At 47.7% G+C, this 22,155-nt stretch overlaps 1 protein-coding gene across 3 annotated transcripts in view; it reads right to left on the reverse strand.

Annotated features, from left to right (window-relative positions):
- Ggta1 (glycoprotein alpha-galactosyltransferase 1 (inactive)) overlaps positions 1 to 20,587 on the reverse strand; it is a 65,919-nt gene extending 45,332 nt beyond the window's left edge. The window contains exons 1-2 of one of the 3 annotated variants that reach the window (XM_027423667.2): positions 20,447 to 20,587; positions 19,259 to 19,399 (exon numbers count right to left, since the gene is read on the reverse strand). The gene's annotated coding sequence lies outside the window, so the exon portion shown is untranslated. Of the gene's footprint in view, positions 1 to 19,248; positions 19,723 to 20,446 lie in introns of those variants that run through there. The other 2 variants (XM_027423664.2, XM_027423665.2) reach the window with 2 other exon arrangements.
- Between the last annotated feature and the right edge of the window lie 1,568 nt (positions 20,588 to 22,155).

The following is a 22,155-nucleotide window of genomic DNA, read 5'->3' on the forward strand; positions in this document are numbered from 1 at the left end:
CACGACATAACTCACTACAGCTTCAAGAAGCATGTTTGTCGTAACTTTCTGTCCCTTCTGCTTCTGCAAAGGTCCTGTGGGGTGGGACCCCAGGATCCAAAGCAGGCCTCCACCCCTCCTTCCAGCTGGCTTCACTCCATATAAACTCTGAGCAAATGTTTAAAGAGTACTTACTTGAGGGACAGTCAGCATGTCTGCTTGCCAGAGTGGCCTTGGTTCCCAGCCACAGGGGCCTACCTTTCCTGCTTCCTCCATGGCCTGCTCTAGAGTGGCTCAAGGCCAGACAGGAAAACGAAGAAGGATTTGGGGTGCTACAGTGAGCCACACTTATCTCCCCACTCCATTATGTGGCAGTGTCCTTGAGTTCCAATGGGAAGAAGGGTGCCACTCTGCAGGGTTGGTATGGGGATTAAACCCAGGAACACTCTAGGAAATGGGTGACCAGGGGAAAGGAAAGCCGCAGAAAATTTACTCAGCAACGGGTGACATATTATAGCGATACAGAAAGTAGACCAAGGAGACAGAGATGAGACCCACATACACACTCCTTGAGACTGGGCTCAAGGTGAGGGACCTGCAGTCCGGTCCTGGGTCCAGATCATGTATTGACTTGATAGCAACCTTCATGGAGGCATTTGTCCAAACAGCCAATTCATGGAGGCTCGTACATTAATGCATTTGTTCAAGGCCAGTTAAGAGCCAGCCAGCCTTAGGGACTCCTAATATTGTGTGTGTGTGTGTGTTTGTTGTAAAGCAGGACACCACCTTGCATGGGCTCTACATTTGAGCTACCCCTCTTGCTTGCTTTAGGGTTTTCTAACCCTACTTTGGCATGAGGAAGGAGCGGCATTTTGTAATACTTCAGTCCTGGCAGCGCCTCTTCAGCTATGTGATTACCTCCTGCCTTAAATCAAATTGAGAGAATCCAGGAGAGTTCCAAAGTTGGCCTTGACTGGGCCACTGTTTGGACATGTGTAATTGATTGTTTGATTGATGTCCACCCCCACTGGTAGATATACACTGTCCTCAGTCAGCAGCCAGCAGAGGAGGCTTCTAGTGTTTGCTGTGTGTTGATCTGGAAATAATTTGTTCTCTCGGCTCACCATGAAAGTCTCCTCCCCTCCCAGACCAACACGTGCCAGCTTCACTCCTCAGCTATGGGATGCAGAAAAGTGGGCTACTCTGATGGCTTTATACCCTCACATCATAATCATAATTCATGACTCGGGGCAAACCAGGGGAGCCAGGACAGGTTCCCAAATGCTTTATCTCATAAAGCATAACTTAGACCTCAGTTTATCTCAGTTTCCCTATCTATAAAAGGAAAGTTCAGCTCATCTTAGGCTCTTTCCACCTCCAACTGATACAATTTTGGTAAGGAGGCTCTACCCACCCTCTTGTCCTTCACCCAAGGTTCCACTTTGGGTCCCAGGCAAACAGGAAATGTGACCTGAGCAAAGAGCTTATAGCTAGCACAGCTTCCTGAAAAAGGAGCAGAGAGTTTCTGAACTACCTCTCTGTCCCAAACATGTGGAACTGAATCCTTTGGAGTGGAGAATGCCTCTGATTGGAGGGAGCAGTGCCTCACTCTGGGCATGGGAGGTGATGGACAGCCAAGCTGTTTCTCTGCTTTTCGAAAGGAGTGTCTGCAGCTGTGTTGGGCCCCTGCTTCTCCCCTGCAGACTGAAGAGCCTCCATTGGGTTGACTTAAAGCTTTCAACTTTCTGGCCAGGTGACAGTGGTGCATGCCCTTAATCCCAGCACTCAGGAGGCAGAGGCAGGTGGATCTCTGTGAGTTTGAGGCCAAGCTGGTCTGCAGAGTGAGTTCCAGGACAGCCAGTGAGTTACACAGACAAAGCCTGTGAAGAAGAAGAAGAAGAAGAAGAAGAAGAAGAAAAAGAAGAAGAAAAAGAAGAAGAAAAAGAAGAAGAAGAAACCCAAACAAACAAAAACCCTTTCAACTTTCTGATGGTAGAGATACCATCTGTGTGCTGCTGAGGCCACACTTTGCATTTTGGATTTTGATGCAACATGACACTGGGCAGTGGTAGGACACCAATCCCAAAGCAAAATTCCAAGACCCTGCACATACTACACTAATCCAAGACATTCCTCCAGCTCGGGACACTCACTGACATTCTGATTTGTGATATTTTTAAGTCACCATGGATTTATTCCAGCACAGCCCCAAGTAAGTCAGGCATAGCTGTATCTGTTGCCCCAACAGATGAGAAAATGAAAGCGAACGGCAGCTGTGGAGTCTCCCAGGGCATAGCTCTCACCACATGGCTCACAGGACCCTGATATTTGAGTCATTTTACTGCATATGACCAAAATACCAGTCCTTTGAGTACTTGGGGGTTGGGGGAAACTGTGCCAAGATGAAAGGTGGGGTATGCAAGTGAGGGTAGGAGTGTGTTCCCACTCTTGGGGACACCCCACTGGGTCCCAGCAGGCTTTGTGTTCAAGTCAGGGTTGTGGGTCCCTACCTGGCTGGAGCCAGGCACCCAGGTTATTCACCCTTCCCCTGACCCTAACACATCCTACCTAGCAACAAAGGAACAGCCACAAACTTTCAGCTGGCTGAGGAAGGTGCTCTCAGTACTGTTCAGAGGGTCAGCTCCCTCTAAGTGCAGCTCAAAGAGCTAGGCCAGGACTAACCATGGGCTGCAGAGGGAAGCCATTCTGAACTCAGTATGCAGTCACCACTGGTAAAGAGAGCAAAATGGACAGTCCTTAAAACCAGCACCTTGAAGTCACTCAGTTGTGGATCTCTGCCACGTTGTGTGGAAGCTGTAGGGACACCCACTTCTTTCTGGGACGCTAGGCAGGTGTTACACATTGTTCAAATAGCCCATCAAAAGTCCCAGTGCCCCCTGCCAAGTGCTCCTGCTCCTGCTCCTGCTCTCCTACACTGCAGGGTGTTCTTCTGATGCTCATGCTCCTAAAAAGAAGCAAAAACCTTGTCTCCCTGATTAGCAGCTGTCAGACTCTTGCTGCCCTGGCCGCTGGGAGCAAAATGACTGTTATCCCATTAACCAGCCAGACTACCCATATGCCAGGAGCAGCTGTCTTCAACACTCTGCGGAATCGTGGAGATGACTCCACAGCCGTGACTGCCATTGAGGTTCCTGGAAGTACAGCCTCAGCCAGGGATGTTTGAAGCAGCCTGCCTGTACCTGACCTTTTGCAAGCACAATCCTTGATGAACTCTAGATAACCCTGCAATCATTTCCTGGTAGGCCAGATGTGAGGCATGGCCTACGGTGATTTTAGCACATGGTTTCTTAAACTGTGGTTTCCAGCTCCATGTATTGGCAAGTTACCGAATGAATGAGCCACAAAACCTTTGTGACAATGAAAGGCTAGGAACATGAAATGGCCAAAACCCAATTTAAAATCAAACATGCAATGAACCTCACCTATGTTGTATCTTCTCTCTGGCCTGTTCTGAACACACAACATGCAGTGGTCACGATCACACTGCTTGTCCCACTCACCCCATCTACAGCAGCTGCTCAGCTGTCAAATCCTGGAGTAAACAAGAGCCAGAAATCACCATCAAAGAGCTGTTCTTGGTGGGCCCTCAGCTGGCGGCTGGCGACCACCAGGCACAGAGGCATTTCACAGCTGACGGAGACCCTGAGGTCAACCCCAACCCCTTCTCTTTTACAGATAAACTGGGGCTCAAGGAAAGATGCACCTCACAGCAAAGGTGGGAAAGGTGGGAAGTCTAGAAGGCTCCTGCCCTACATCCATTCCATCAGTCAACCCACAAGTTTGTGAGGTACAGGCAAAAGCATGAGTCTCAGTGGTGAGGCCAGCAGGCAAGCTGCGGGTCCTCAGGGCACTCGCACATCACTTGGCAAGAGTTAGCTTTCTAACTGTAACAATAATTGAGATATTCAGCTTTAGTTCATGCTTTACAAGGTTTCAATACAGAGTTGCTGGCCTCTGGGGACACAGCCATCACGATGCTTTGGGGACATAGTAGTACTTAATGTCAGAAAAGAATGCTGCGTACCTCATTACCAGGAAGCAAAGGAAGAAAGGAGAGAGGCAGAAGGAGGAGAGGAAGAGGAAGAAGAGGAGGAGGAGAAGCCGGGCATGATAGCATACATGTATGAGGGAATGGAGTCAGGAGATTAATACCAGCCTTGGATACCTAAGAAGAAAAGTCTGGAGAGACAGACAGCTCAGGGCTTGAAAGTATTTGCTGCTCTTGCCAAATTTTGTTCCCAGCACCTACACCAGGTGTTCACAACCACCTGTAACTCCAGCTCCAGGGGATCTGATGCCCTCTTCTGCCTCCATGGCACTCTCACACACATGTCCACACACAGATAACTAAATTTCTTTCCATCTAAACCAGAGGAGGACAGATAAAGGGGTCTAGGAACCCACTGGCCACTGAAGTGTGTGCTTCCTGTGACCTGAGACCTCTGTCTGGGCCCCCCTCCAGGTAGTGCCACTGTGAAGTGGAGCCTTTAACATGGGCTTTAGGGCAGTGGCTCTCATTTGCCAACACTGCCACCCTCTAACACAGTTCCTCATGCTGTGGCGGCCCCCAACCATAAAATTACTGTCATTGCTACTTAGTAACTGTAATTTTGTTACTGTTATGAATTGTAATGTAAACATCTGGGTTTTCCCCGAGGTCTAGGTGACTCCTGTGAAACAGTCTTTCAACCCCACCTTTGAAGGAAAGGAGTTGTGGCCCAAGGGTTAAGACCGATTGCTTTAGAGGGTTGCTTAGGAGCCACCCTAAATCAGTAAAGAGAGGAGGCACAGGTGTCAGGAAGGGTTATAGAGCAAGTGAAAGGGAGAGGGTGTGTGTGTGTGTGTGTGTGTGTGTGTGTGTGTGTGTGTGTGTGTGTTCATGCATTTAGACAGGGCCCCCTAGCCCAGGCTGGCTTCTAATCTAATGTCGGTGAGGATGGCTTTGGACTCCTGATCTTCCTTTCTCCCACCTCCCATGTGTATTCACCATCTCAGCTGCCACTCTAGGCTCAAACAGAAGCTTTGGACAAAGTGACTCTGGATAGGGGAGGGTCTGACCAGGAGCTCTCTCAACACAGACACTACTGTAGTTAGAGGATATGCCCCAGACAGATGACCCCACCCCAAGCAATCAGCCCCAAACACATATACTGAATGCACGGAATAGATTGTTTTCATAAATGTATACATTAGCGTGTGACAACAATAATTAAAAACTAAGAGGCCATGAAAACTAAAGTTGAATCACACGTTTACAAGTGTTACAAGTCAGTGAGTCATACTAAGAAGGAAGGTGGAAACAACCCATCCTTTTTGATCACTGTGTGAGCTGTCCTCTGGGTTTACTTCTGTTAACTGAATGTAGACAGGGTGGAAAACACCACGCCACTGTGGCTCCCCTGCACCTTTCCCCGTTCCTCCGCAGCAACTGGAAATGGACGGGGTGGAAATATTTACACTAGAAATTGGCAAACACTGCACAGCAGGGTGCTATGTTTGGAAGAACCAGTCACCAATATCTGCTAACTCCACAGTCCTCCAAGTCACCAAATACTATGAGAGGCTGGGTTTTCTTGTGGACCTCCTCACTCCTGGGAAGGTTGTAGCCCATTCTCAATGTGTGGGCATTTAGGGTGGTTTGGTAGGTCTATTTTTTTTTATGGGCATGGTGGCTCACACCTTTAATCCCAGCACTCAGGAGGCAGACATAGACAGATCTCTGAGTTCAAGGCCACCCTGTTCTACATAGTGAGTTCCAGGCTATCCAGGGCTAACACAGTGAAATCTCATCTCAAAGGGGACAGCTATGTAGCCAATGATGACCTTCCAATCCTCCTGCCTCCACATCCCAAGTGCTTAAAGAGCAGGCCTGCACCCCCACGCTATGTTGGCAGCAAAGCTCATGTCTCTGTGCATGCTAGGCAAGTACTCTACCAACTGAGCTACATGCAGGCTCTTTGTCTTTTTGATAAATTAACTTTCCATGTTCAGAGGTTGGGTATGTAATAACTCAATGGTAGAGTGTTTACCCAGCAAGCATAAAGCCCTGTGTTCATTCTTCAGCACTAGGCCTGATGCGGGAGGAGGTCCTGGTTTGTGTGTGTATCAAAGAGGTTACAACTGAAAGGGGCCTCTTAGCATAAGACGACACCAAAACTCTAGTTCCTCTAGTCAGCAGTTCTCAACCTGTGGGTTGTGATCCTGATCAAATTCCTGGGTACTGTCCAGGCCTGGCTGGCTCTGTCCAGGTCTGACTGGCTCTGTCCAGGCCTGACAGGTTCTATCCAGACCTGACTGGCTCTGTCCAGACTGACTGGTTCTGTCCAAGCCTGATTGGTTCTGTCCAGGCCTGACTGGCTCTGTCCAGACTGACTGGTTCTGTCCAGGTCTGACTGGCTCTGTCCAGACTGACTGGTTCTGTAGCAGCACATATCCTTCTGGCCATTCCTTGTCTGCCCCAGGTGCTGGTGTCTCCCTCGGGTGTCTGTATCCACCATCTCTGACCCATACACCTTCTCGGGGGATTTGGTGTGTAGACTCAGAGTCACTGAGCACCTCTGTGGTGATTGTCATTCAGGATGGCATTAAAGATGACATCCCAAGCCCTCAGTCCAGTTTGTATTTAGAAAGATGGCTCAGCCGTTAAAGGCTCACAACCAAAAATAGAAATATCATTTACACTTCCTTTGTATCGTACCAGCTAACACACAGACCAGATTCTTAAGGGTCTACAGACATCCATCAGCAACCCTTGGGAGTCAAGCTCCTCCTAGGGACAGCTGGTCTGCCACATATGCACCCATGGTCTTCTGAAAGCAGGAAGAAGGCAGACAGCTGCTCCCTGGGTGTGGCTAACCAATTCACCCCTCTGGGCAGCTGAGTAGGTACTAGGCTTGCTCCTGCTGATGGCTTCCTGTTTGCCTTCAGCCAATAGTGCACTCTCTCAGCATTCTAGAGCAGCTGCAGGGAGGGTTCTGGGATGGTTGGTTCTCATGGAGAGTTCCTCTGCTTCAGAAACTTCCCTCTTCACTCAGTGCAAAGGTCACATTTGCAGGGAAGCGTTCCCTATTCAGCCATGATCAAGGATCGCCTCCCAGCGGTAGGCTGTCAGTGTGCACATGCTCAGATGTCTAACCATGGTCTCTCTACAGGCAGGTGTGAGGGTTAGTAAGTGCCCTCAGTCCATTCATTGGGGCAGTTGTGCGAATATTGCACAGCTGGCAGAGCCACAGTGAGTCCCCAGGCAGCTGCATCAGAAAGTCACTTCCTGATGTCCAAGCTGTCAAGAGAGCACTGATGACTTGGGATTCCTCTGGGAATAACAGGCACTTCCTTTCTTTGGGTTTTGCTTTGAGAGTTCATTTGCTGTAGGTTTGGACTCCTTCCTTTTGTTTAGCTGTGAATATTTAGGCAGGTTATCTGATCAACCTGTGCCCTGTGTTGTTTGACTGGCAGGGAAACTGAGGCTCATACACCACCACAGTCAGCAGCACCAGAACTAGGTGGGACATAACCACCTCACTTTCAGCCCACAGCCCTTTCCAGTGGCCTGGCCTGCAGAAGAGCCCAGACCAAAGCATCCACATCAGTGGTTCTCAACCTTCCTAATGTCGGTGACCCCAACCATAAAATCATAACTGTAAATTTGCTACTGTTATGAATTGTAATGTAAAAATCTGTGTTTTCCAATGGTCTTAGGCAACCTCTGTGAAAGTCCTGTTAACAGCAAGCCCAAGGGTTAGGGCTGTAGCTGAGTTGGTAGAGTGTCCAACATCCAGGAGGACCTGGGTTTGGTTTCAAGAATCTCATAACCTGGGTGTGGTAGCTGTAATCAGGCAAGAACATGAAGGGAGGGTAATGACAAGATTAGTCCTAACACCTCACCCCCCATTTTGTCTCTCTCTATCTCTGTCTCTCTCTCTCTCTCTCTGTCTCTCTCTCTCTGTCTCTCTCTCTCTCTCTCTCTCTCTCTCTGCACCTCATGCAACAGCCTTCTTCAATTCCCTATGACCCAGCAACTGCCTCCAGAATGCTTTCCACCTGGAGCTCCCAGCCATGCTATTAGAATCCAAGATCTAGCTTTTACAGTTCAACTCTCCCATTTCACTCTATTCCTGGCCAAGCCTCAGTTTGCCTAGAGGTAAAATGGAGAAATAATTCCTATTCTGCTGTCCTCCCAGGGTTACACAATTTCACTTCTCAAACTGTACACCACATAGACAATCCTGGTCATATCAACTCTGTGACTCCTTCCTGATTCCCCCAGAGTGTTGCAATCACCCCCTAGTCAGGTGAGTTCATTCTTCCAGGGCCTGTCTCCCTCTCCAGCCAGTAAGAAGTGCCAAGCCCTTCCTTCCCTCAGCCTCAGTCTCTCTGTCTATATGCTCCTCCTCCATCTTTCTTACTCTGTGTGGGGCCTTGCTTCCACGGGAAATTTCCTACAGCCTCTCTTAATTTCATGTCCCAAAGCTCTGCAGTCTTCACGTGGAGATTGGGCACTAAGGTAAGACCAGCCCTGGCTGGAGAGCTACACTATCCATTTTTACTTCCTCTTTTTAGATCCAGAAAGATTCTCAAAAATAATTCTGGGTAAGTATGCTAAATGGTGACCCTTCTGCCTGCAGTCTGGCCTAAATCTCAACTAATCTTTCACTTCCCAAATGCCTGCTCTCAGGAGGGAAAGCACTGTACCCAGTAGCCATCTATGGAGCAGGACTCAGTTGTGACAGCCATTAAGGACTCAAGTATAGTACTGGAGAGATGGCTCCATGGTTAGGAGCACTTGTTCTTCTGATGGGCTGGGTTTGTTCCCCTCACTCACACGGTGGCTCACAGCCATCTGTAACCCCAGTTCCAAGAGATCCAGTGCCCTTCAGACCTGTCAGATACCGGGCAGACACACACAGTACACATACACACATGCAGGCAAAACACCTATACTCACAATCTGAAAGCCAGCATGCAAGTAAGAAAGGAAGGGAAGGAAGGATGGAAGAAGGGAGGAAAGAGAGAAAGAGAGACACAGAGAGAGAAATAAAGTGAGACAAAGAACCAAGGCAGTATTCACCACAGGCCACACCAGCAAACAGTATTGCCAACCAGAGAACTCTGGAGTCTATAAAGCCAACCATGAACTCTGGCTTCATCAGTTCACAACTTAGGAGGGAAGAAATAATGCAGCTGAGGCTCACCCTGCAGGATGTCCAGGGAGCTAGTGGAGCCAGAAGGAATGCCTAACTCACCTAGGACACGGCAAAGAAACTGACTTCCAAAAAAAGGACAAGGGTTCCACTGGGCCTTGAAGGATGAGTAGGAATCTGTAGAAGCTAGACTTGGGGGGCAGTAGGAGGGGCATTCTAAACAGGGATAAGTGGGTCCCAGGAATTGCAGTAATTTCTAAGGCTAGAGTAGAGATTGGGGTATGTGGGGATGAGATCAAGGCCAAGGCCAAAGTGCAACCATTGCAGCACCCTGCATATCACATAAAGGAACATGTGCTTAGAAAGATCAAAACACCCAATCAGCTTTCTATCTGGTGAGAGGGCTTTGACTGCAGTGATATCCCAGATGACACAGTCCCTTGGTTCCTAAGTAGTCACAGGGGAAAATAGTACATAGAAATTCATGTAGGTTTCAGGTAGCCACTGGGGCCTTGAAACGTACTCTTAATAAATATTAAGGAAAGTATTTTATTAACAAACATATATGGTCAATTAAATGATTATTTCAAAATACTGATACCCTGAAAATAAGCAAGGCCATAGATATATACCCAGTTGACTTTTTACTTGGTCGTATGACTGGCTGTGACTACTAAAAACTAGGTGGAAGTGAAAATGTTCTCATGCAGAGAGGATGCTCAAACATTGACAGAGAGGATGCTCAAACATCTACAGAGAGGATGCTCAGACAGACATCTACAGAGAGGATGCTTAGACATCTACAGAGAGGATGCTCAGACATCTACAGAGCGGATGCTCAGACAGACACCTACAGAGAAGATGCTCAGACATCTACAGAGAGGATGCTCAGACAGACACCTACAGAGAGGATGCTCAGACATCTACAGAGAGGATGCTCAGACATCTACAGAGAGGATGCTCAGACATCTACAGAGAGGATGCTCAGACAGCTAGAGAGGATGCTCAGACAGACACCTACAGAGAAGACGCTCAGACATCTACAGAGAGGATGCTCAGACATATACAGAGAGGATGCTCAGACAGACACCTACAGAAAGGATGCTCAGACATCTACAGAGAGGATTCTCAGACATATACAGAGAGGATGTGTATCACGAATAATATAAGACCCAGCGACTGATGTTAGGGTTCAAACTTCAAGCTGAAGATCAGAGAAGCAATCACTCAGCCACTAGCTCTTACCTCTACCTCAGGCTGAAAGGGCTGTCTTGTCTCCATGAATCTTCAGAGCCAATGCTATCTACATGAATACTCAGAGGCAGAAGCTCTGAATTCCTGTCTCCACCTCCCTAGTGCTGGGATTAAAGGTGTGAGCTCTGTTTCTTTTTCTTTACCCTGGTGTAGGACAGGGTAGCCTTGAACTCAGAGAGATCTAGCTGCCTGTCTCCTGAGTCCTGGGATTAAAGGTGTGTGCCACCTGACTTTCCAACAGTGTGACTCCAAGTCCCACTAAGAAATTCACCAGGCCCCGTACTTGCTGCCCTGTGACCCCATCTGGCCCTGCCTGACACTGCAGTCAGCTATAAGAGAGGTCTGAGCCCCACAGCTGCCTGGGGCATGCAGAAAGGAGGGTAGACTGTAATTAGGCCAACTTTGCTGCCATTTCCCTCTTCACGCCAAACATTTATCTTACTTATTTCCTTCTAGTTGGGTCTGGGAAACAAGAAAGCCTGAAGAATGAGATCTTTGCCATCTCTATACTTCAGTTGTAGGTTTCTATGTAGATTATATAAAGAACAAAAAAAAAAACCCAGCAGTGGTGGTGCACGCCTTTAATCCCAGCACTTGGGAGGCAGAGGCAGGTGGAACTCTGTGAGTTCCAGGCTAGCAGCCTGGTCTACAGAACGAGTTCCAGGGCAACCTCCAAAACAATACAGAGAAACCCTGTCTCAAAAAAAAAAAAAAAAGGAAGGAAGGATGGAAGAAAGAAAGAAAGAAAGAAAGGAAGGAAGGAAGGAAGGAAGGAAGGAAGGAAGGAAGGAAGGAAGACTCCAAAAAACCTGCCAACTAACAAGTGGGCCAATGAGCTGAAGAAACACAACTGGCCAATAAATGTTTTTGTAAAACTGCTCAAAATCCTCAGCCATCAGGGAAATGCAAATTAAAATGACTTTGAGACCCCACCTCATCCTGTCAGAATGGCTATCATGAAGAAAACAAGTGGCAACAAATGCTGGCAGGGATATGAGTAAGAGGGATCCTTACTCGCTGCTGGTGGAAATGTAAACCAGTGTAGTCACTATGGAAATCTGTGCAGAGGCTTCTCACAAAACTAAACACCAAACTGCCACATGACCCAGCTCTACTACCCCTGGACTCTATCCTACCAAGAAATCCTTGCCTGTCCATGTTGACTGCTGATCTATTCATAATAGCAAAAAAAACTAAATCAGCCTAGCTATCCATCTGTTGATGGGTATAAAAATGCAGTATATATAAATACACATAGGAATCTTAATAAGCCACAAATAAAAATGAAATTTGCAGAAAAATAGGTAAAACTGGAAAATATATTTAGGTAATATAGCACAAATAATAAAAACCCAGAGATAGGTATTGGGGTTAAAGCTGAAGATCAGAAAAGCAAAGTGGCCAGCCATTTGAGTATTCTCACCTCTATCAATGCTCAGACCAAAGGGGCGATCTATTGAACCCCAGATTTGCATCTCCAGACTGCACCACTTCTCACCAAATGTCAGACTGCTCTCAAGACTGCACAGAGCTCCTTATATTCTCTCTAGTGCTTGGATTAAAGGCCTGAGCTCTGTTTCTCTTTTAGACTGATTCACTCTTATGTAGTTCAGGGTGCCCTTGAACTCCCAGAGATCCATCTGCCTCTGTCTCCCAAGTGCTGTGACTAAAGAGATGGCCACCACTGCCTGGCCTCTATGGCTGTGGCTAGCTTTGCACTCTGATCTTCAGGCAAGTTCTATATTGAAAGGTAACCCAAGCTCAAAAGATAAATACCCCACATTCTCTCTCATGCTGATCTTAGCATTTATCTAGTATTTATGTGTGTGTAGTTATGTGGTTATATGTTAGTTATGTGAATGTGAGTGTATGTTACGAAATTAGAAAGGGAGAAATGGTTTAAGGAAAGGGAATGGGGAGGTGCAGAGGTTTGAAAGAAAAAGGCTTCCATAGGCCCATAGGGAATGGCATTATGAGGAGGTGTGGTGTTGTTGGAGTAGGTGTGGCTTTGTGTCATTGTGGGGGTGGGCTTTGAGGTTGTCGTGGTATCTCTTCACAGCAACAGAAACCCTAACTAAGATAGAAGTTGATACCAGGAAGTGATATATGGCTATGATAGGCCTGACCATGCTTTTGTTTGGAGGAATGTAGACTTTGGGACTTTGGGTTTGGAAAGCAGCGGGATGCTTTGAGCATGGAAAACAGTAATGTTGAGGGTGATTTGCACTGTGAAAGCCTGGCTCAAGAGGTTTCAAAGGAGAATTTTAGCATGTGGTCTAGAGACTGTTCTGGTGACAATTTGACAAAGAATGTGGCTGCTTTTTGCCCTTGTCCAAAAAGTTTGCATGAGAGTGAGGAGACTTTAATTCTGTTGGTAGAGGCAATTTCAAAACAGCCTAGTATAGACTCTGTTGTGTGGTTATTTGGTGTGGCATATTACTTTAGTAGGCAAAAAGGATGTGTTACATTTGTTATGTTGCAGAGTACTACTTTAACTATGTAAAGATGTGTTACATCTGTTTATGCTGCATTTGTTATGTAAAAATTTGTTATGTAAAAATTTGTTATGTAAAAATGTGTTGCTTTGCCTGCCTAAGGCACCTGACTAGCTGATAAAAAGGTGCGTGGTCAATAGCCAGGCAGTAGAGAGGAGGGATGGGTGGAGCTGGCAGTCAGAGAGCATAAATAGAGGAGGGATCTAGGCTCTAGAGAGTATCTAGGAGAATAAAGGAGAAAGAAGAGACTATCAATGCCAGGTGGTGGTGGTGAGGTGGCGCATGCCTTTAATCCCAGCACTCGGGAGGCAGAGGCAGGCGGATCTCTGAGAGTTTGAGACCAGCCTGGTCTACAAGAGCTAGTTCCAAGACAAACAGCCTCCAAAGCCACAGAGAAACCCTGTCTCGAAAAACCAAAGAAGACCATTAACATCAAATATTGTCAACAACAGTCAGCCAGAGAGATGGCTCAGTGGGTAGTGCTTGCTCTGCAAGCATGAAGAGCTAAGTTTAAAAGTCAGGCATGGTGGTGCATGCCTAGAACCCTAGTGCTGGGGAACCCTAGAGACAGGAGGGAGGATCCTGGGGGCTTGCTGACCAGTTAGTCTAGTTAAGGTGGGGAACTTGAGATCCAGTGAGACCCTGTCACCAAAAAAAGAAGGTGACGAGTGAAGACACCCAACTTCTCCCTTTGGATTCTGTATGTGCATGGATGGACCAGCATAACATAACCACTTTCACAGGTACACACACACACACACACACACACACACACACACACACACACACACACACACACACCTCAACAACTCCAGTTCTCATACACTGCTATGGGAACATACAGTGACCCAGAAATTTCACATTTTACTCCTGGCTGCACTCCAATGTTCTAAAAAGGTTTAAACAAGAATGCTTGCACACTAGTCCCACACTGGAAGGGACTAACCTGGTCGTTGATGAGAGAAGAGATGAACAAATGGTAGCTGTGAAACAGAATACAGCTTAACAATAGCAAAAATCAAATTACTCATAAGCACACTACAATTGAATCTCAACACATTGTGTGAGTGATATAAACCAGATATATTTGATTCTGTTTACATGAAGTCCAGGAACAGGCAAAACCAATCAGTGACCAACAAACTCAGGAAACGGTTGTGTTGGGGGAAAGAAAATGAGTATTTTCTTGGATGATGACAGTGTTTTCAGATTTATTATTGTTAATGACGGGTATGTGTGTCTGTCTCTATGGGGTGTTGCACATGCATGCAGGGGCCCTCTGAGGTCAGAGGAAGGTATCAGGTCCTCTGGAGCTAGAGTCATAGGCATTTATGAGCCACCTGACTTGTTCTGAGTGCTAGAAACAAAACTCAGGTCCTCTGCAAGAGTAGAATGAATCTTTAGCTGATAGCCATCTCTCTATGCTTGATGAAAATATTTTGTCTCATTTTGGGTAGTTGCTTATATAGGTGCTGACAACTGTGCTGGGATGGAGCTCCTTGCTCGGCATATACAAAGTCCCAGGTTCAGTCCCTAGCAATTACATAAACATGGCACAGCAGTGCACCCTTACAGTCCTAGCACTCAAGTGGAAGCAAGTCAGAAATCCAAGGTGATCCTTAGCTACATACAATCTAGGCCTGCATGGGCTAAGTGTGACCCTGTCTCAAAAAAATTAAAAAAAAATAAAAGACGTTGCTTATATTTTCCTGCCTTCTTGCTCTTCAGAGTTCTAACACAAAAGGTCTAACTAACTGTTTCTTTCCTCTCATTCTATCTCTCCTTTGGAAAGCACACTCATTCTGACCCTCTGCTCATCACTGTTGCTCTGTAGATAGCTGACACCCAGCACAACTGCTTGCAGACCTCCACAGCTGAGCCTACCTTGGACCCTCTCTCTCTCTCTCTCTCTCTCTCTCTCTCTCTCTCTCTCTCTCTCTCTCTCTCTCTCCCACTTACACAGCTCCTTCCTCCCAGCAGCTAACCTGCCCTGTTGCTGTTCTTGTACATTTTCATAAAATGGTTCCTGAGTTTCCTTCTGAGTTTGTTTCTAAATTCTTTTTACCAACAAGACTAAGCCCCTGCAGAAGAGAACCCTGATTCTCTGGTAACATACAGGAGGATCACAAACAACAGACCCGGTGGCCCATCAGTGACTACTCTTTGACTATTCTCCCAATTTCATCTTCAGGCTTTATCTCCCTGTCACCATGGGTCTCAAGGCCTTTGCTTTGGTGCTAGCTGAAATTTCTTGGAGAGGAATATATTCATAACACCATAAGCTGATTTTTTAGATCTTTACCTAAATGTACCAACTGGGTCCTAAAGGGAACAGAGACTGCCTTGGAACTATCAGCCTCCAACACAGTGACTGGAATAAAAGGCTCTTTAGGATTGCCTCCCCATCACTCTGGATTCTTCCAGGAAGGGAATTAAAGGCATGCTCTGTGTTGGGGCGGGGGGAGACAAAGAAAGAGAGAGAGATACTGTGTGCGAAGGTGTCTGTAGGAGTGTCGGTGTGTGTTGAGTGTGTGTGTATCTCTGTGAGAGAGTTTGTGTATTGTGAGAGTATGTGCGAGTGTGTGTGAAAGAGTATGAGAGAGAATATGTGTAAATGTGTGTGTGAGAGTGGGAGTGTGTGTGTGTGTGTGTGTGTGTGTGTGTGAGAGAGAGAGAGAGAGAGAGAGAGAGAGAGAGTGTATTAAGCTTGGTCCCCACTGGTCAAAGCAACTTGTAGACCCTGACCATCACCAGTTGGGGAACTTAGATCCTGATAACTAAAGCAATTTAAAGACTAGGGGGAACTGTACCCCAATTCCCAGTAAACCATGGGTTTTTATTCTCACCAGGTCTGGGATTAGTAGTGTGTGTCCCTGCCAGTTCCCAGCCCCTGCCCTTACTCTTCCTTGAACATTGGTTCTCATCAAATGTAGTCACTAGGATTAGGACAAATTTAATCCCCAAGAAAGCAAACTTGTCCCTGCACAATGTCACTCAGAATTTAGGTCAACTTGCTAGAGAGAGTGACTGGTAATTTAAGCTTTAAGATCAAAATAAATAATCATAGTTAACTATAAATGTTTACCTCCCAGTCTAGATCTGTAAAAAGTGATCAGATGTGCCCTATGTCCAAGCTTCTCTTCAAGGCTCTTGTAACTGACCTTCTGAGGGGTAGGAGTGTTCAACAGCCCAACTTGAAGATTCAAGGGCTAAAAGAACAGCCATGATTTTGAACCCTACCCCAGGGTCAATCAGGCCCCAGGGATGATGGGACAGTTCTCCAAGGATCCTGACAGCTCTTGCAAGTCATTTGTCCTCTGGACTGGAGCCCTGGTGAGGCATAGGTTGGATCTAATGATGGCACATTCTGCAAAGAGGAGGGTCAACACAGAGAGAAAGCCCTCAGGACTTCCAAGGGAAACAACATGGTCAGCAAACCCGACTCATCCCTGCTGATGGCAAAGCTGGCAGGGGAGACAAAGAGACTTCAAGGGATCTTGAAAGTCCTTAAGAAGCAACAATAGCCTTTAGCAACAAAAAGGAAATTGAGCACATTTTGGATACCACGGTCTTAACCACCCAGCAAGAATGTACAGCCAAAGAGTCAAAGAACTAGTGAAAACAGAAAATCAGAGAAGTGAGTAGATGTAAAAGGGATGAATCGTGCCTCAGGCCTGGGCTACTGACACACCAGGAAGAGAACTTGGAGTAAAAACCTCTCACCTTTCCTGACCACAAACAAAACACTATTGTGTAACCTGACAGTTCCACTAAATGGTTCATCTACTTTACACAATCTACAAAATCAGGTTCAGGTCACACAGACAATGCCCAGATTTCCATGGAGGAAATAACCTGTTCATCTCAGGAGCCACACTACTGTACCTCCTGTTGTTTACAGTGTATGGATTTTCCCCACTGGGTCCCCTGGATTATCTTCCAGTGCCTGAAAGTCAGCAAGTGTGGCAGCACTAGGGCCTTTAATGCCTCCATTTCAGATGGAAGTACCCAGCTTTACTAGGCAGCCATCTATCTCCTAGATGATGGGTAGCCAGACCGGCATTAACAAGCATGAAAGCCATTGAAGATGGCCTCTCCCACAAATATCAGGATTCTGCCGAGGCCCATTAAGAGAAAGGCTCTTTCTCAGAGTGGAATGGAATCTAAGTCCTATCTATGGGAGACACAGTTTCTATGTGTAACAGACTGGCTGACCGGGCTAGCCTCAAACTCACAGGCTTCCATGAGCCTGCCCTTGGACCACAACTCAAAATACTCCTCCCAGTCTTTGCCAGGATTCATGCATGCCTATCTTGCCATTTTCTTCCAATTCTAACAAAATGGTCTCGAGGCTTAAAATATAAAAACAAATCCGCACTGAAGTGTGTGAGGTCAGGTGCAGTAGAGCACACCCGGGGTTCCAACACCTAGGAAACTGAGACAGGGGATCTATGTAGAGAGCCCAAGACCCTGCTTCAAAACAAATGGCAGATCAAAAGGGGATAGGGGATATTGCTCAGAGGTAGAATATTTGCAGGGCTTAGGGTATTTACAGCTCAATGGATAACATCCCAGACTTGGTGTGTAAAGGTCCTGGGTTCAAATGCCCTCATCAAAAACTCCATCCTCACCCCCAAACACACACCTCAATCAAAACTGTTGTGTAACAGTTTCATCCTAGATTAAAACATTTCACCCTTCAGGGAAGTTCCTTAAGCAACTAACAACATGTTCCTTAACTAACAACATGATAGTTTCAGGAAGTCTCTGGTGATCAGATTCACCAGACTCCTCCTGCCAGACAAGCAATAAAGCTGAAAGTCCCTCACAGACAAGGAAGTTGAGCTGCAAAGAAGACAGAGAGCATACCAGCTGCCTAGAAGCAGCAGAAACCAGCTGAGCTGCCTGGAAGATGTTTAGACCAGATTAGACCAGAGTCACTTGGAAAGGAAAGGACACTCTCCAACCTGTCATGCTGCCTGTAGGATGTGCAGTGTGCTCCAGGTTCCTAGCTTTTGTGAGCTGTCACCTGTGCTGGGGTGGGAATTGGTGATTCAGTGTCTATGAGTTATTTCTGCTCCTGGAAGTGAACCCTCACCCATATTCCTGTATGTAACCCCAATAAACACTCACTGGATCACCAAGCTGGACTTTGGTGGTAACCATAATTTGGTTTGTCCCTATCCCAGGTGAGTAGACATTATGTGTTTCATCTCCCCAGGAAAAGTTTTGTTACACAAGACCTCAGCCACTCCATCGAAAATGGCCAAGGACTGTCCCTCCAAAAACCTTACCACTCAATGAACCAAAAATTCTTAAGACTTGTGGACTTTAGTGTATGTAAATTATAGTGAACTTTAAATTAGAAAATAAAATTTAAGTATCTAAAATGAGCAGAAAGCACAGAACAGAAAGCATATTCACTTCAAATAAAATCACATTTATACCTGACTGCAGGTGTTTAAATGTTCAGTCCCCACCCAGTGCACCCTCCCTTCCACTCCTCCAGCCCTTCCCCCAAAGTCATAGCATCTGTCTTTTAGCCATTTTCTAGCCATGGTGGGCGATGAGAAAAGCTGATGAGAAAGCCCCATAACCTTAGAGACCTACTGGACTGAATTCACACCTCAGCTTTGATTTAATTACTGACATCCCAGTGACTTGGCTTGTTAGACTAGGGAACCTGAGGGAACCATTTACATTAGAAGTCCCACTAAAGACCCAGAAATGCCCAGGAAATAAGACTCATGGTTAGCCCCTGACACAGAAGTGTCACATAACTGGGGAAATGGCTGCTCAGGGCAAGTATAGCCAGAGAAAGGCCCCTCCTGTCCTGTGACTCAGGACATTTCCTGGGGAAAAAAAAAAGTTCAGCCACTGGGGGACTTCTTACACCTTCTGATCTCAGGCATTCCCCTGAAAACTGGCCTATCATAGGGGATGGGGGCAGGAGGATTCCCCCAAAGCATCCTCTGGGGAGTTCCTCCTAAGAGAGACAAAGCAAAAGCAACTGAATTGGTTCTATCTAGTACTCTCAGAGGAGCAGGAGCCCGGGACCTCCTGGTACCCTCAAGCCACTAGGGCCTGAGCCAATAAGTTCTCAAGGCCTCTGGAACCAGGTGATCCCAAGGGAAGCTTCCAGCCCTGCCCTATTTAGTCACCGGGCACCTGTTAATTGCAACAAATATAACTTGGACCAGTATCCGACTCCCGTCAGGGAGAAAACAACTACTCCCAAAAATAACTGTGACTGAAAATAAAAGAAGGCAGAAAGTGCCTAATACCACTAAGAGGCTGAGGTTCCCATAGTCCTGAGGCCCCAACCCCAGCACACCCCAACCATGGGCGAACCCCCTCACCTTCGCCTACCAAGAGCCTGAGTGTGAGGTCTCCAGCAGATTCCGTATTTCGCATTCCAACAAGAGACTGCCAGGGACGGTGTCTCCCAGATAAGAAAAGACAAGACCAGGGCTCCACCCAGAATCCGCCTCCTGAGACACACCTATCCACCTTCAGGCAAATGAAAGAGGCAATCAGATCTTGGGGTCGATAATGCCAGACAAGCAAAACCACAAAAATAAGAGTCCCTGGGTCGCGGGTCCTTCCTGGGGGAGGAGCAAGTGGTGCTGACACAACGCCCAGCAACCTCTCCCTTCTGACGCTCTGCTCTCCCTCTTCAGCTCCCAAGCCCTGCGCCCTGACATAGTTCTCGCTTTGCTGTTTCTTGAATGTTTTTCAAGAGTTTGTGCAATCGCATATATGAAAATACCACAGTGTAACACATTACTTTGTATGCTAACATAAAATAAATATAAAATAATAAAACGTACGTGTGTTTGTGTTTGTGTGTGTGTGTGTGTGTGTGTGTGTGTGTGTGTGTGCGCGCGCGCGCTCGTGCCCTTCTGCTCTGTTGAGCAGTTTTCCTGCCATCTTCAAACGCTAGATAAGGTGTCTTTACAGTGGGAACCAAGTGGTTTGAAAAGTTGGACGGGATTACCTCCCATCACCCCATGCAGCAAAGTTAGTGCCTGAGACTGTCCAGGCTTGGTTTTGGCTTCGTCCTTCCTCAGCTCTGTCTGTCTGTCTGTCTGTCTGTGTCTCTCCGTCGAGTTCGAGAGTTCCTCACTTTACCCCTACCTGCACCCCCTTCCCATTTTGTCCGGCCGAAGAATCGTCCCGCCCTGTCCTGCCCTATAGCCGGAAAAGACACCTCCTGCCTTTCCAGACTCACTGGCTAGTGCTGGTGGTCCCGAGACTGTCCGCAGTGCCGTGCCCAGCCCAACCCGGCCCTGCTTCTCGGATAGCGAGGGAAGTGGGAGACCCCGACCCTGAGCCCAGCACACCCTGATCTAGAAGGTTGAACAGATGCAGCGAGGCGGTACAGGGTGGGACAGGGCCTGGAATTAAGAACTGGACACAGAAGAAATGATCAAGTGACCAGAACAAAAACAAGGACCATAGTAGGGCTAGGCCGGAGCGGCGGCGCTTCCTGCTCGCTCACACCGCTTCCTCACGCGTGACTGGTGGCTTCAGTGTTCCGCGCCCCGCGGGACCCACCTGATCCGCAGAACCAGGCCCAGCGGGTGCGGTCGGCCGCGCTGGGAGCAGGACCGCGCTGGCCTGGAGGCGCCCTGTGCAGCAGGAGACACGGCCGCTGCTCCGTCGGGGTGTGCCGGGTGTGCCGGGTGTGCCGGGTGTGCCGGGTGTGCCGGGTGTGCCGGGTGTGCCGGGCGGGGTGCGCGCCTGGGTCCCCGCGGACGCCTCCTCCCTGCCGCGCGCCGTGGCCAGGGGCGCGAGCCAGCAGCGTGTGCGGACCGGGGAGTGGGAGCCTAGTGCGTCCTGGCCCCTGATACAGAGCCAGGCGCGAGTGCACGTGTGTCAGGCTGCGGGAGGAGCAATGTTTGTTTCATTTCCACTCAAGCAGAAAAAAGCCTGAAACCAGCAAAAAAAAAAAAAAAAAGACCCTGGTCAAGGCCGCCTCTGACCTTCATGCAAGGGTCGCAGAAGCGGCGGCGGGGGGGGGGGGGGTGGGAGAAGGGGGGGTGGTCACCCTAAACAACTAGGAAGGGCCTCAGGGGCACTGGCTTACAGCCAGATACTACAAGCCTAGAAGGTCTTCCCCTCCGTGTTTATCCCAAGGAGAAAAAAAGCCACTGGCTCCAGACTGACAGCAATGGATGGCTACTAGGGGTTAGGTCTCTCAGGGCTGAGTTCTGGGAGTGAAAGGCTGGCGGTGAGGCACCTAGAGCATGGATGGCTTGCTTGCTCGTGGGTGTTCTCTGGCCGGGTTATACAGGGATGTCTTCTGTAATTATTTAGACAGGAGCCCAAAACAACTTTGGTAGAGTTTTGTGCCTCTACGCCTAACAGGCACATCTGCCTCATCTGCTTTGCCCCACCCTCAAGCTCGGATGAATCTATTTTGTCCCGAGGAAAAGTAAAGTTTTGCTTTGGCTAAAATATTCACATATTCACCACTGAACATAGTTTTGTGTGTGTGTGTGTGTGTGTGTGTGTGTGTGTGTGTGTGTGTGAGAGAGAGAGAGAGAGAGAGAGAGAGAGAGAGAGAGAGAGAGAGAGAGGATTCTTGTTTAAAGTTTTTTTTTTTTTAATTCTATATGTATGTGTGTTTTGCCTTCATGTACGTATTTGTATTGTGACTGGTCCCCCGAGAGTTCAGAAGAGACTATTTGGAGCCCCTAGATCTGGAGTTCAGGGTGGTTTGAGCCACCTTGTTGGTGCTTAAAAGAGAACCCAGGCCCTCTAAACCCCTTGAGGCACAGCCCAGGCCTCTCCCATAAGGACCTCCAACCACGGGTTCCACCCACAGACAGGTTCCACCAGAGGACAGCCCCTGTACTACAGAGTAAAAAGCCCCAGCCTTGGACTTGAAACCCTACCAGTCCCCACCTTGGAAATGCTATATAAACCTCTGCTTGGTTCTCTGTGGCTTCTTTCCCCAGCAGAGGCAGCCGCCCTCCTGGCTTCTTCCTTTCCAATTTATCTCTTGTGTGAGGTTGGTTGTGCCTTGTGGCTTTGTGGTATTCCTCGGCTCCTGACTGCCAGGATACTGTCCCTTTCAGAACTGTAACACTTTGGGGAAATCTTCCCTGTGGGAGCAAACCTGTAACACTTATAGTGGGGAAACATTCCAGAATGGTAACACTTCCTGTGGTGAAGACTTTCCCCTCAGACCTGTAACACTTAGATTTGAGCTGTGACTCCAATAGGCTCTCCTGGTGGCTGTGCTTCTCCTTGGAAGGGGT

The sequence above is a fragment of the Cricetulus griseus genome, chromosome 6 (assembly GCF_003668045.3).
Source record: "Cricetulus griseus strain 17A/GY chromosome 6, alternate assembly CriGri-PICRH-1.0, whole genome shotgun sequence".
Taxonomy (NCBI): domain Eukaryota; kingdom Metazoa; phylum Chordata; class Mammalia; order Rodentia; family Cricetidae; genus Cricetulus; species Cricetulus griseus.